This window comes from Pecten maximus, unplaced genomic scaffold, assembly GCF_902652985.1.
Source record: "Pecten maximus unplaced genomic scaffold, xPecMax1.1, whole genome shotgun sequence".
In the NCBI taxonomy this organism is placed as follows: Eukaryota; Metazoa; Mollusca; class Bivalvia; order Pectinida; family Pectinidae; genus Pecten; species Pecten maximus.
In genome coordinates, this window is record NW_022982726.1 from 11,552 (window position 1) to 23,910 (window position 12,359).

The 12,359-nt window shown below is 37.0% G+C and overlaps 1 long non-coding RNA gene across 1 annotated transcript; it reads left to right on the forward strand.

Annotated features, from left to right (window-relative positions):
- Positions 1 to 9,366: 9,366 nt before the first annotated feature.
- On the forward strand, positions 9,367 to 11,624 carry LOC117320845. The gene is made up of 3 exons (XR_004531170.1): positions 9,367 to 10,180; positions 10,302 to 10,372; positions 10,939 to 11,624. It is a non-coding gene; the product is annotated as an uncharacterized LOC117320845 (long non-coding RNA).
- The last annotated feature ends 735 nt before the right edge of the window (positions 11,625 to 12,359 follow it).

Consider the following 12,359-nt stretch of genomic DNA (forward strand, 5'->3'; position numbering starts at 1 on the left):
TAGGGGCATATATATAAACATGAACGACAGTGAAGATCAGACTAAACAAATCACTGATAATTTCCGAATTTATTACTGCTTTTGGCAAGTTTGCATAGCAACAACATAATGGTTCATCACAAGGCTCGAGCTCGAAGGACACAGATAAATATGGACATCCAAAAATCAAAATAGATCCTCATCAACAACAGCAGCAGCATCACAGCCACCAACACCAGACCTTACAATGGACATTCTTACGAGACACTAGCAGACTCCATCACACTTTATGTTGCTGTCCAGATTCTACTTTTGTTACTTTTTCCAGAGGACTACATTATTTCTCATAGTGTCTCTGGGAAAGCTGCAAATTCTAAGACGGAAAAGAATCCCTCATTTGACAGTAGGTTTTTTTGGCATATTTCTTTTTGAAAAATAAATTTCCAAACAATTCGGCTAAAGATATATGTGACAGAAAATTCACTCTGTGCAGAAGTCCATCATTATGTAGGCCTTTGATTTCTTTTTTTATGATTTATACACACAACCATTAAAATAAGAAAAATTAAGATATAGATATATATTTATATTATGCATCATTTGGAAAAGATAAATTGTAAGATATTATAGTAAATATAAATCTATATTTTCTATTGCCATATTTGAATATTTTTTATCAATGTATTTCTCCACAGGAATGCATATGTAACTCGAAAGGAGTTTACAGATTTATTGGAAAAATTCCAAAAACTCAAACAACGGGTGAGGGACCTAGAAAAAACAAAGAAAGTCTTCCCACCCGCAGCAGTAAAAGACCATTCGGTGTCCTCCTTCCCACAGACTCATCAAATGTCTGGAGAAGAGTCCCAGCAACATTCCCAGGGAGAAGAGGTTGCAGTGCTAGGCCTGTATAACTTAGAACATTCCCAGGGAGAAGAGGTTGCTGTACATGTGCTAGGCCTGTATAACTTAGAACAGTCCTAGGGAGAAGAGGGTTGCAGTGCTAGGCCTGTATAACTTAGAACAGTCCTAGGGAGAAGAGGTTGCAGTGCTAGGCCTGTATAACTTAGAACAGTCCTAGGGAGAAGAGGTTGCAGTGCTAGGCCTGTATAACTTAGAACAGTCCCAGGGAGAAGAGGTTGCAGTGCTAGGCCTGTATAACTTAGAACAGTCCTAGGGAGAAGAGGTTGCAGTGCTAGGCCTGTATAACTTAGAACATTCCCAGGGAGAAGAGGTTGCTGTACATGTGCTAGGCCTGTATAACTTAGAACAGTCCCAGGGAGAAGAGGTTGCTGTACATGTGCTAGGCCTGTATAACTTAGAACAGTCCCAGGGAGAAGAGGTTGCAGTGCTAGGCCTGTATAACTTAGAACAGTCCTAGGGAGAAGAGGTTGCAGTGCTAGGCCTGTATAACTTAGAACATTCCCAGGAAGAAGAGGTTGCAGTGCTAGGCCTGTATAACAGAAAGACAACCGAGGAACTGGAGGACTCTGTGTGCCACAGTGACAAAGTGTTTGACTGTGTTCATACTTTACTAACATCTGTAGTCACAGTGTAAGTGGTCAGGCATCAAATAAATCTACTGTGCCCTTCCATGAGGGCAACCATCACCGCAGAATGTGGTAAGTAACAGTTTACATTTGATATCCAAGCATATTGACAATACAAACATGATACAATACAGACATTTTATGAATTGTTTGATGTAGTAAATTAAAAAAAAACTAGAACTGTCGCCAGGATGGCTGACTAATACCCCCGCAATCTGCACGAGTCAATTGGAACTATTAATTAGAGGCTAACTAAGATAACCCAGTAATATAGTGACCAGTTGCCATAGCAACCATAATTTTGAAAAAAATAAGTGGCATGCACATTTACACATGGTCCTCTATATTTGTGTGAAGTTTCTTTGAAATCGGCCCTTCGGTTTAGGAGGAGTTGTCCGAAAAAACTTAAAAGTTATGGTTGTTATCAGAAAAACTGTTTATAGTGACCAGTTGCCATAGCAACCATAATTTTGTGAAAAATAAAGTGGCATGCACATCTACACATGGTCCTCTATATTTGTGTGAAGTTTCATTGAAATTGGCCATTTAGTTTAGGAGGAGTTGTCCGGACAAACTTAAAGTTATGGTTCTTATCAGAAAACCTGTTTATAGTGACCAGTTGCCATAGCAACCATAATTTTGAGAAAAATAAAGTGGCATGCACATCTACACATGATCATTAATATTTGTGTGAAGTTTCATCGGAATTGGCCCATCGGTTTAGGAGGAGTTGTCCGGACAAAATGCGTCTACAGACAGACGGACAGACGGACGGAGCCCAATTTAATATCCCCCGCAAACGCGTTTCGCGGGGGATAAAAATGACATACTGGGACGAGAGATCGTTTTTCAAAACGGAGCCCAAATTTGTAACAATTTCAACAGCCCGCGCAGTTGTTCCAGACCCAATTGTAACTTCTTGCATGTTTGTAAAGGTTGCAAATCCAGTAATCAGTAATTCCTGTCCTTACAAAACAATGACCAGCCTGCTAAGACCGATACCCGTGCAGGTCTCAATGACTACCTGCTTCCAATTCGTTCCCTACGTTTACACAGACAGCTTCAACTCCAATTTCAGTTCAAACACCGAGACATGAATTACGCTCACATCCAGACAAGGCTTTCGTTTCAAATTTATGTGACGGACTACAGTTTGGTTTTGATACGAAGGTATCAAGCACAGACTTACCAACTTACGATTGCTGTAATCTATTATTTGCTTGTAATAATCAAGATACTGTCTCAAATCTTTTACAGGAGGAAGTTTCCAAAGGATATATGTATGGCCCTTTTGAATCACCGCCATTTGTACCATATCGTGTTAGTCCGTTGGACTTAGCCACACACAAGTATTCTGGTAAACAACATCTCATTATAGACTTGTCATTGCCACATAATAACAATGCTCACACCAGTATAAATGATTTGATTGATAAAGATTTGTGCTCTTTCTCATATGTTACTATTGACGGCGCTATCGCCATTATTAAACACTAAGGAAATCATGCTGCCATGTGTAAGGCAGACATTACAGACGTGTTCAAACAAATTCCAATTCATCCCAGTCAGTGGCATCTTTTGAATTTTTTCCAAATATTCTGTACGAACCATGGATTTTGAGCAACAGATAAAGAAACAACTCACACACAGGCATTTACAGCTTTATAGGCTCCATTTAAAAAAAAAAGAGAAGTTTTTCTTACATAGTGCATATTTAAACAAATGTCTGTGCTATGCACTTTAATATTAACCCCCTAGCGTGACCTGTTTCATTCCATAGCCATCTCAACTCCCTGGGGAGCATACAGCGGCAGCTGTATTCAACGCCTTGCTAAATCGTTCGTGTTACAATCGTGCTCTGCAAATGCCAGGTACCCATTTACTCCTGGGTGGAGAGAGTGCAATGTTAAAGTGTCTTGTCCAAGGACACAACACATAACGAAGCCACCCACAGCTGGGCTCGAACCGGGGTCCTCCCGGTTATGAGTCAAGTGCGTTAACCACTACGCCACATGCCTCCATTTTTAGCCTAATATGGTAACGAAAGACATTGGAATGCGTCAATATTTAACACCTAACTACAATTTTCTCTGCAGTGTCGTCATATTTTGTATTTTGGGAAAGTCATCAGTATTTAGTTATATGGCAAAAACACTTGTTACAGTATTTAATTGTAACTTTAATCTGGTTTTTTTAGATGTAGATGTAATTCTGCCTGCAGCAGTTTACAGACCATCGAAACCATCTTCGGCATCCTCTTGTGAAGAGCCTAAAAACATTCAGACTGAACCTAGTAAGATTATTTTTGCTTAATTGACACACTGTTCATCATGTACTGCATAGAATTTTACTCAAGATGATGGCTTTTAATTTGGACCATTCATTAAGTGTCGCAATAAACAATATTTGCATGAAATAGGTTAATTTAAATATTTATTATGGACCAGTGATATTTTACTTAAATAACCAAGCATTGAATGTATGTGATATTGTCAATACTTATTTATGATACATGCCATAAGGCATACATGGAATATACCGGTATCAATATCAAAGCATTCCTACAGTTCGGGCTGTAGGTCATCTTTGGCAATCTAGATGGGATGTTTATATACATGTAATTTCCTAAGGTATAATGGAATCTTTCATGGGTACGTTGAATTGAGAGGGATACCTCAGCTGGAGTCGAGTAATAGTCTGATTGTCTTGAATCCTCGGGGAAACCTTGCGATTGGACCTCAAGACTCTTACTGTGAAGGTTGAGATTTCTCTAACCACTTGACACACCCATATTTGACTTTTCCCCATGCAAAAAGAGAACTGCAACTAATCAAAAGAAGGTTCTCAAGGTTTACCTTTCAATTAGTGGTTAGGTTAATTATTTGTGTTCATTTTGACGTCATAACAAGAAATTCAGTACTTTTGTCCATTGTGATGTCTTAAAGCATGTGGAAGCTGTATTTCACGACCAAAAGTGGAAAAATTATATTCTCCATAGATCAGACTAGATATGGGCCTGTCAACAATACTGAAATCCTATTACCTGTACTTTTACTCTTTGGTCTGCTATGAAATTCTTGACCTTTTCATTTTAAATCTTGAAGGTTCAACACCAAAGGCCTTGGCTGAAATCTTTCCAAGACCCCAAGAGGAAGCAAGACACCATAAGGAGTAAGTTCATGCATTTTGAAATGTAGTTTAGGATAGTTCCTGTGTAGCTAACCAATTTTACATTCTTGATGACTTGTGATAAAAGGTTTGCATGTGTTAAAGCAAAATCTCTTGGGTAATTGATTGGACCATGTCCAGTAACTCAGTGTTTCTAATTGGCCAGAATACATGATATTAGATTAAGTCTATTCAAGCACATTAAAACCTGTATTTAAAAAAAAGCCAACATGTTACAGCAAATCAGTACAATAATGAAGCCTCTGGTCCAATGTCTAGGTACTCACAGTATACAATATCTCATTTATTTCAGTTTTGTAAGCAGAAGAGAGTTCAATGAACTCAAGAAGTAAAAAGGCTCAGGAGGAAAATCCGGGAAATAGAACGGCGACAGCCCCAGACACCAAAATCCGGGAAATGGAACAGCGACAGCCCCAGACCAAAACACTGCCACCACTCCCTACACTACCAGAGATTGCATCACCACTCGCAGAACAATCGACACTATCTCCAAGACCATCCTCATCCTCATCAACAACAGCAGCAGCAGCATCACAGCCACCAACACCAACACAAGACACCAGCCCTTACAATGGAAATTCTTACGAGACACTTGCAGACTCCATCAGTCATATTGACAATCTTTATACTGCCGTCCGGATTGTATTACTTAAACTTTTCCCTGAAGACTATATAATCTCCCATAGTGTCACTGGGAAAGCTCCCAAATTCAAAAGCTGAAAAAAAGATTGTGGTTACAACTTTTATTGTTTTTATACTATTTGATGGGGCTAGACCAATGATCAAACCTAGGACCATCCAAACACTAGCTGTACGCTTACCAAACTGAGCTATCTGTAGGAAGACACTGGTAGTATCGCTATAATATGAACAAAGATTGTGGTGACAACTTTTTTTGTTTTTATACTTGCTATTTGATGTACAAATAATTCCCACTGGTGAAGTTTTGTTACTACAGCAGATACGATTACGAATGGACAGATGTTTTCAACCCCAAGAAAAGGGAGTTCAAACCAGCCACAAACATCAACACCACATGTACATGTAGCCAAACTTCTAATAGGGGACGTAGCCAAACTTCTAATAGGGGATGTGCCTACAACTCCCAGGAGGAGCCTACGGCTTGTTGGATGCCGTGAGAGGCGAGAGGACTAAAATGCTTTTGGTAGTGTTATTGTTGGTAGTAGAAACATATTTGTAACTGTCAACCTCTTCTTAACATGCACCTGAACCTTGTCCTTGCAATTGTTAACGTGAAATTTTATAACGGGAAGACTTTTTAATCGATAAATAACCTGAAATATAAAATAACGTCTATGCTCATGTTACTGGCATCAATACTTGTGTAGCTTGGGAAAGTTCAGCCATAGATCTGCTGAATTTTATCAAGATAACAAGGTTCAACATGTATTTGTTTTTGAAATCAAATAGAAATCTTGTGTTAGAGCGTGAAAGCTCTTCATTGATGAATAATTAAAGAAGTATATGGGAGAAGATATCTTAATAGTCAATTGGAGGGTTTGGGACTTTATTAACTGGTAGAATATAAATGCTATAGTTTCAAAAAATATTTAAATAATGACGAAGTTCCAACTTTTATGGTATTAAAGTGCATTTCTATTGGTCTGAATGCTAATTTGTGTACCTCTGGTAGCAATCAACTCGATTATAAGAAGGAAGAAAAAATGTATTTACTACCCCTTATCAATTTGCAGCATGGACTGCAATGCTGCTGCTTTTATGCTGCTAGTTTCACAGCATGATTGCAGCATGTGCTGCATAGCAGCATGGTACCATGCTTCTGTACAGCATGTACTGCAACCATGCTTTAACAAGAGATCCCAGAGGGATCTTGGCGCCCACCATTGAATGATCTTTATAGGTTCCATGTCAGATTGATCTTTTCTCTACTTTTCCCTTCTTCTAAGTCTTACTAATCTTTGTAAATTCAGAAACAGCCCTCTAGATCTAGTACTTTTCAAACAAGGGGAACCTATATATAAAATTTAAGATTTAGCGATAATGGCTGTCTGTCGGCCATGTTGTTTTCCGATTGGTCTCAAAATGCAATATGCATAACTAGGCACAGAGGGGAACCTACATATGAAATTTCAGAAAGATCCCTTCAGTACTTTCTGAGAAATAGTGATAACAAACTTCAATTGTCAAAATCCAAGATGGCTGCCTGTCGGCCATGTTGTTTTCAGATTAGTCTCAAAATGCAATATGCATAACTAGGCACCGAGGGAAACCTACATATGAAATTTGAGAAAGATCCCTTCATAAGTATCTGAGAAATAGCGATAACAAACTTCAATTGTCAAAATCCAAGATGGCTGCCTGTCGGCCATGTTGTTTTCCAATTGGTCTCAAAACGCAATATGCATAACTAGGCACCAAGAGGAACCTTTATATGAAATTTCAGAAAGATCCCTTCAGTACTTTCTCAGAAATAGCGATAACAAACTTCAATTGTCAAAATCCAAGATGGCTGCCTGTCGGCCATGTTGTTTTCCGATTGGTCTCAAAATGCAATATGCATAACTAGGCACCAAGAGGAATCTACATATGAAATTTGAGAAAGATCCCTTCAGTACTTTCTCAGAAATAGCGATAACAAACTTCAATTGTCAAAATCCAAGATGGCTGCCTGTCGGCCATGTTGTTTTCCGATTGGTCTCAAAATGCAATATGCATAACTAGGCACCAAGGGGAATCTACATATGAAATTTGAGAAAGATCCCTTCAGTACTTTCTCAGAAATAGCGATAACAAACTTCAACTGTCAAAATCCAAGATGGCTGCCTGTCGGCCATGTTGTTTTCCGATTGGTCTCAAAATGCAATATGCATAACTAGGCACCAAGGGGAACCTACATATGAAATTTAAGAAAGATCCCTTCAGTACTTTCTCAGAAATAGCGATAACAAACTTCAATTATCAAAATCCAAGATGGCTGCCTGTCGGCCATGTTGTTTTCCGATTGGTCTCAAAATGCAATATGCATAACTAGGCACCAAGGGAAGCCTACATATGAAATTTGAGAAAGATCCCTTCAGTACTTTCTCAGAAATAGCGATAACAAACTTCAATTGTCAAAATCCAAGATGGCTGCCTGTCGGCCATGTTGTTTTCCGATTGGTCTCAAAATGCAATATGCATAACTAGGCACCAAGGGGAACCCACATATGAAATTTGGGAAAGATCCCTTCAGTACTCTCTGAGGATTAGCGATAACAAGAATTGTTTACGGACGGACGGATGGAGGGAGGGACGGACGGACGACGGACCACGAACGCAGGGCGATTTGAATAGCCCACCATCTGATGATGGTGGGCTAAAAATTGAGGTAATTGAATATCTGAACTCTATCATGCTGCAATCATGCTTTGTCGACTTAGTTAATTTATCATATGCACTGTATCATGCTGCAACCATGCTGCAATAACTTTGCCAGTTTGGATATCAAATCATATCATGCTGCAATCATGCTGTGTGGACTTGGTAAATTTATCATATGAATTGTATCATGCTGCAACCATGCTGCAATAACTTTGCCAGTTTGGATATCGAATTATATCATGCTGCAATCATGCTGTGTGGACTTAGTAAATTTATCATATGAAATGCATCATGCTGCAACCATGCTGCAAAAACTTTGGCATTTTAGATAGGATCTGTACCATGCTGCAACCATGCTGTATTAACTTTGCCATTTTAGATACAAACTGTACCATGCTGCAATTATGCTGTATCAACTTAGTTAATTTAATGAACTGCACCATTCTTTCATGTATCAACATGAATTATTTAAGTTGAAATGTGTATATGCTTGGCCATTCTGTATTAGCTTAATAGGCATTCCTTTGTTCGGACATCACAAAATTTCTGTGGGTGAAATGTAGGTCCAAGCGAGGATCCAAAATCTAGGACCAAACCCAGGTATCAAGATTAACCTAAACAATTATTAATTAATAAAATAAGATACAGAAAATTAACAAAAGTTGGTATTAGATATTTTAGTATCTTTTTTTTAATTTTAAATAAAATATAGAACATTTCCAGGTATCAATGGTGATAACAAAATAATTTTTAAAAACATGTTTGTGTTGCAGAATTTCCTTTTTATACTTGATCAGTACCACACATATTTATTTAAAATTCAATAACAATTATTTTAATTAAGTATTTCGTTTATAAGTATGTTCGTTGTTAATTAGTATAACGGTTCACAGCTTTTAAATGTGATATTTTGTCAGCTTTCACTTGTAGTTCTATCTCAGAAGGAATTAACTTAAACATTGATGAATGTTGCAAGTTAGTACATTCGTGTGACGACTTAAAACTCATCCCTATAAAAATTTCATTCAAATTTTCAGAGTTTAGATCGTTTTTTGAAGAACCAGTATATTGACTTTTGCTTCGATTATACACTTTTTATCGGAGATAGAATCAGTCACTTTATCCAAACACTGACATAAACCAAGACGTTGCCATTTACCATGCACCAGCTTACTACCAGGTAGCCATACATGTAACATGTTCGCCAAAACAAAATCGGGGTCACTCTACCAACAGTTACACATGTGCTTGGAATATCGCTTTTAATTCAATCAAATAAGATTAAAATCACCTGCTCTTTGTATCGCATACTTTCTGGATATATGCGGTGTTAAGATTACATCTGATAATAGCATACGAAATCACGTCGTGTTTGACACAACATTCATCGCTATAAACTCCAATAAACATGTGTCGAACTTATGTTGTCACTTGGACGCTTCCTTGTAAAACGTATATTGAAGTTAAGCGCTGTGATGATCTCGACCTCGACATGAGTTTACTAACAACAGACGATATTCCCGTACTTTAATCTGAATTATTTGAAATCATGAACATAAAAAGAAAACGTGCATTGGTCGGTTCCTCGTCTGAAAATACATCCATATTAAACAATAGGCGTATGACAGACGAGGCCAAAACCTCTGGTCAGATTACATGTTTATCGTTCGGTTCACCTATGACCTCGTTTGTTTACCTTGCTCCCGAGATGTGACGAGAGTGCTCCTCGAGCTCGTGCGATCTAAATGTGCACGATGCAAGTATTAAATACTGTAATATTTATCTTAAAAGTATGACACAATAGAAGTTTATGATTTAGAATAAAAAACACGCACAAGTAAAAATGAATCGTGTTAATCTCTGGCAGTAAAATATTTATCCCATGATGCAACACACACGAGTTTAGCGGGAAGTCTGATAGCCATGTTTGAATTCACCGGATGTTTATTTCCAGAAGAAAAGTATAAACAAACACGACGATAGCCTAAAAACGAAGTTTGTTTCCCGTCTTACTGAAGAAGATCGACTTACTTCAAGTTACCGACGAATGAATATCAGCTTTCTCGTTGTTTTTGACGACCGATGCATATTTTTACCGACAAACATCGTTACAAGACAGGGTAAGTTTTAATTATATAATCTTCTTCACGTTCTGACATCGTTTCACATTATACGACGATGAATTTGATATAGAGTTCTAGATCTATTCATATCAATAATACCTAATTATTTATTTTTCAGGGTTTTGATGATTAATTTATCACAGATTACACGGCCGAAGGAAACGCAGTACCGATCCATGTGTTACAATCGTAAGTTTTCAATTTTATTTATTTATTATTAACGATCTTCGGCCCGACTTAAATTGCATTTTTTCCCCACTCACACAACCCTTGTTATGATTATGACGTACATACGTATTCACAAACAATGGTGAGGAAAATTTGTGTTTTGGATAATGAAACCTTTCGTGAAAGATCTTTACCTCCACATTCTTTTGAGGATCGATGTTTGCAGATTATTGCATCAAATTGAAACGATTAAATGAAATAGGTGAATTAAGATGAATTATAAGTAAGTAACATTGTTTTATGTATAGTATATTGCAGTTTCACATTGATATGAACTGATGGAGAATTCGGGAGTAGCTTCATTTAATTAATAATTAAGTCATCCTGGCAAGTTTTATTTTGTAGCTTTGTGCGGCTGGCTTAAATTTTCTTGATAAAAAGGCTTCCAAAGCAAACATAATGAAAATGATAGCAAAGTGATCATGAAAAGTACATAAGTTAAATACATACATTATCTTCAAAAACTTGACAATTATTCTAATTTTGAAATAAAAGAATATTCTAAAAGTCTTTCTTTCTTCCAACAGAGACTGAGTCTGCATGCAGTACATTCTGGAATGAGGAACACCGCATGCATTGTGGTCCAAATTGATGGCATTGACTTAACACAAGCAGAAAGGAATGAAGAGAAATTAAGAAGTTTATGTTTCACATTAATTAAGATTATTCGAGATATGTTATCTGTCGAGGTATACAACATTTCCTTTCATAATAAAAGTGTAAACATTAATATATATACAAAAAAAAATCATGTATATAATCTAAAAATCCTTGTTAGTTATTTGTTGTACTAGCAAAAAATATAATATAGTCGTCTCAAGCTTGGTTGTATTGAAATCCCCGGGGACAGTGACAGAGATATATCACTACAGTACGTGCTACATCAAACAACACACCATTGTTCAAATTGTCAATCAACATTTCATTTAGTCAGTATTTAGAATTGATTCCAAAATTATGATAATCTTTTCACAGTTTATTAGAAATAATGTTAAATTCGATAGAAGTCTTCGACTGTTGCTTGTTTTTGTTTATTTTAAGTTCACGGACACACATGAAAACAGTTTCCAGTACATCTGGGCTACTTCAAGGAAACTACGTATACTGTCTGAAATCAGTCTTGTGCGTCGGTGACAAAATGTATACATATCCTACTTTAACTCTGCTGGAAAATATTATTTTGTACTATTTTCCTACTATTTTAGAAAAAAAACAACAGAATTATAAATACATACTGTAGTATGTACTGACATTGAACTTGTATATATATCTTGTTGACTATTTTTGTTGAAACAAACCACTTCTAGCTAGGATAAATTGATATTAGTTGTATTTGAAAATTGTACTAGAAAAAGATAGCTGTGTTGTGTATGTGATGGAAGTTTTGAGAAAAAGAATATAAGAGGCAAATAAAATAAGTACCATGGGTAAATTAGAATTAAAATTTGTTTTGTCACATTCTCATTTCATTGATAGTTTTAAATGTTTGAACTAGAAAAAACAGCCTGTATGAAAAGTTTTATACCATGTTAATTACCAAATAAAATGTAATACAAAAGTATTCTTCAAGTTTTTATTGCATGATTTTCATTGATTTTGTAAACCATGCTGCCATGAAGCATGATTGAATCATGATCCCAGCATAATTTGCATAATTGAAACATGCTGGGATCATGCTGCAGACCATGCTGGGATCATGCTGCAGACCATGCTGGCATCATGCTGCAGACAATGCTGGGATCATGCTGCAGACCATGCTGGCATCATGCTGCAGACCATGCTGGGATCATGCTTCACAGACCATGCTGGGATCATGCTGCGGCCATGCTTCCTTAAAGCATAAATGCAGCATGATCCCAGCATAATTTGCATAATTGAAACATGCTGCAATTATGCTTTAACTAGTAAGAATATATAGTGAGGTAAATTAGGCACCATGCTGCAGTCA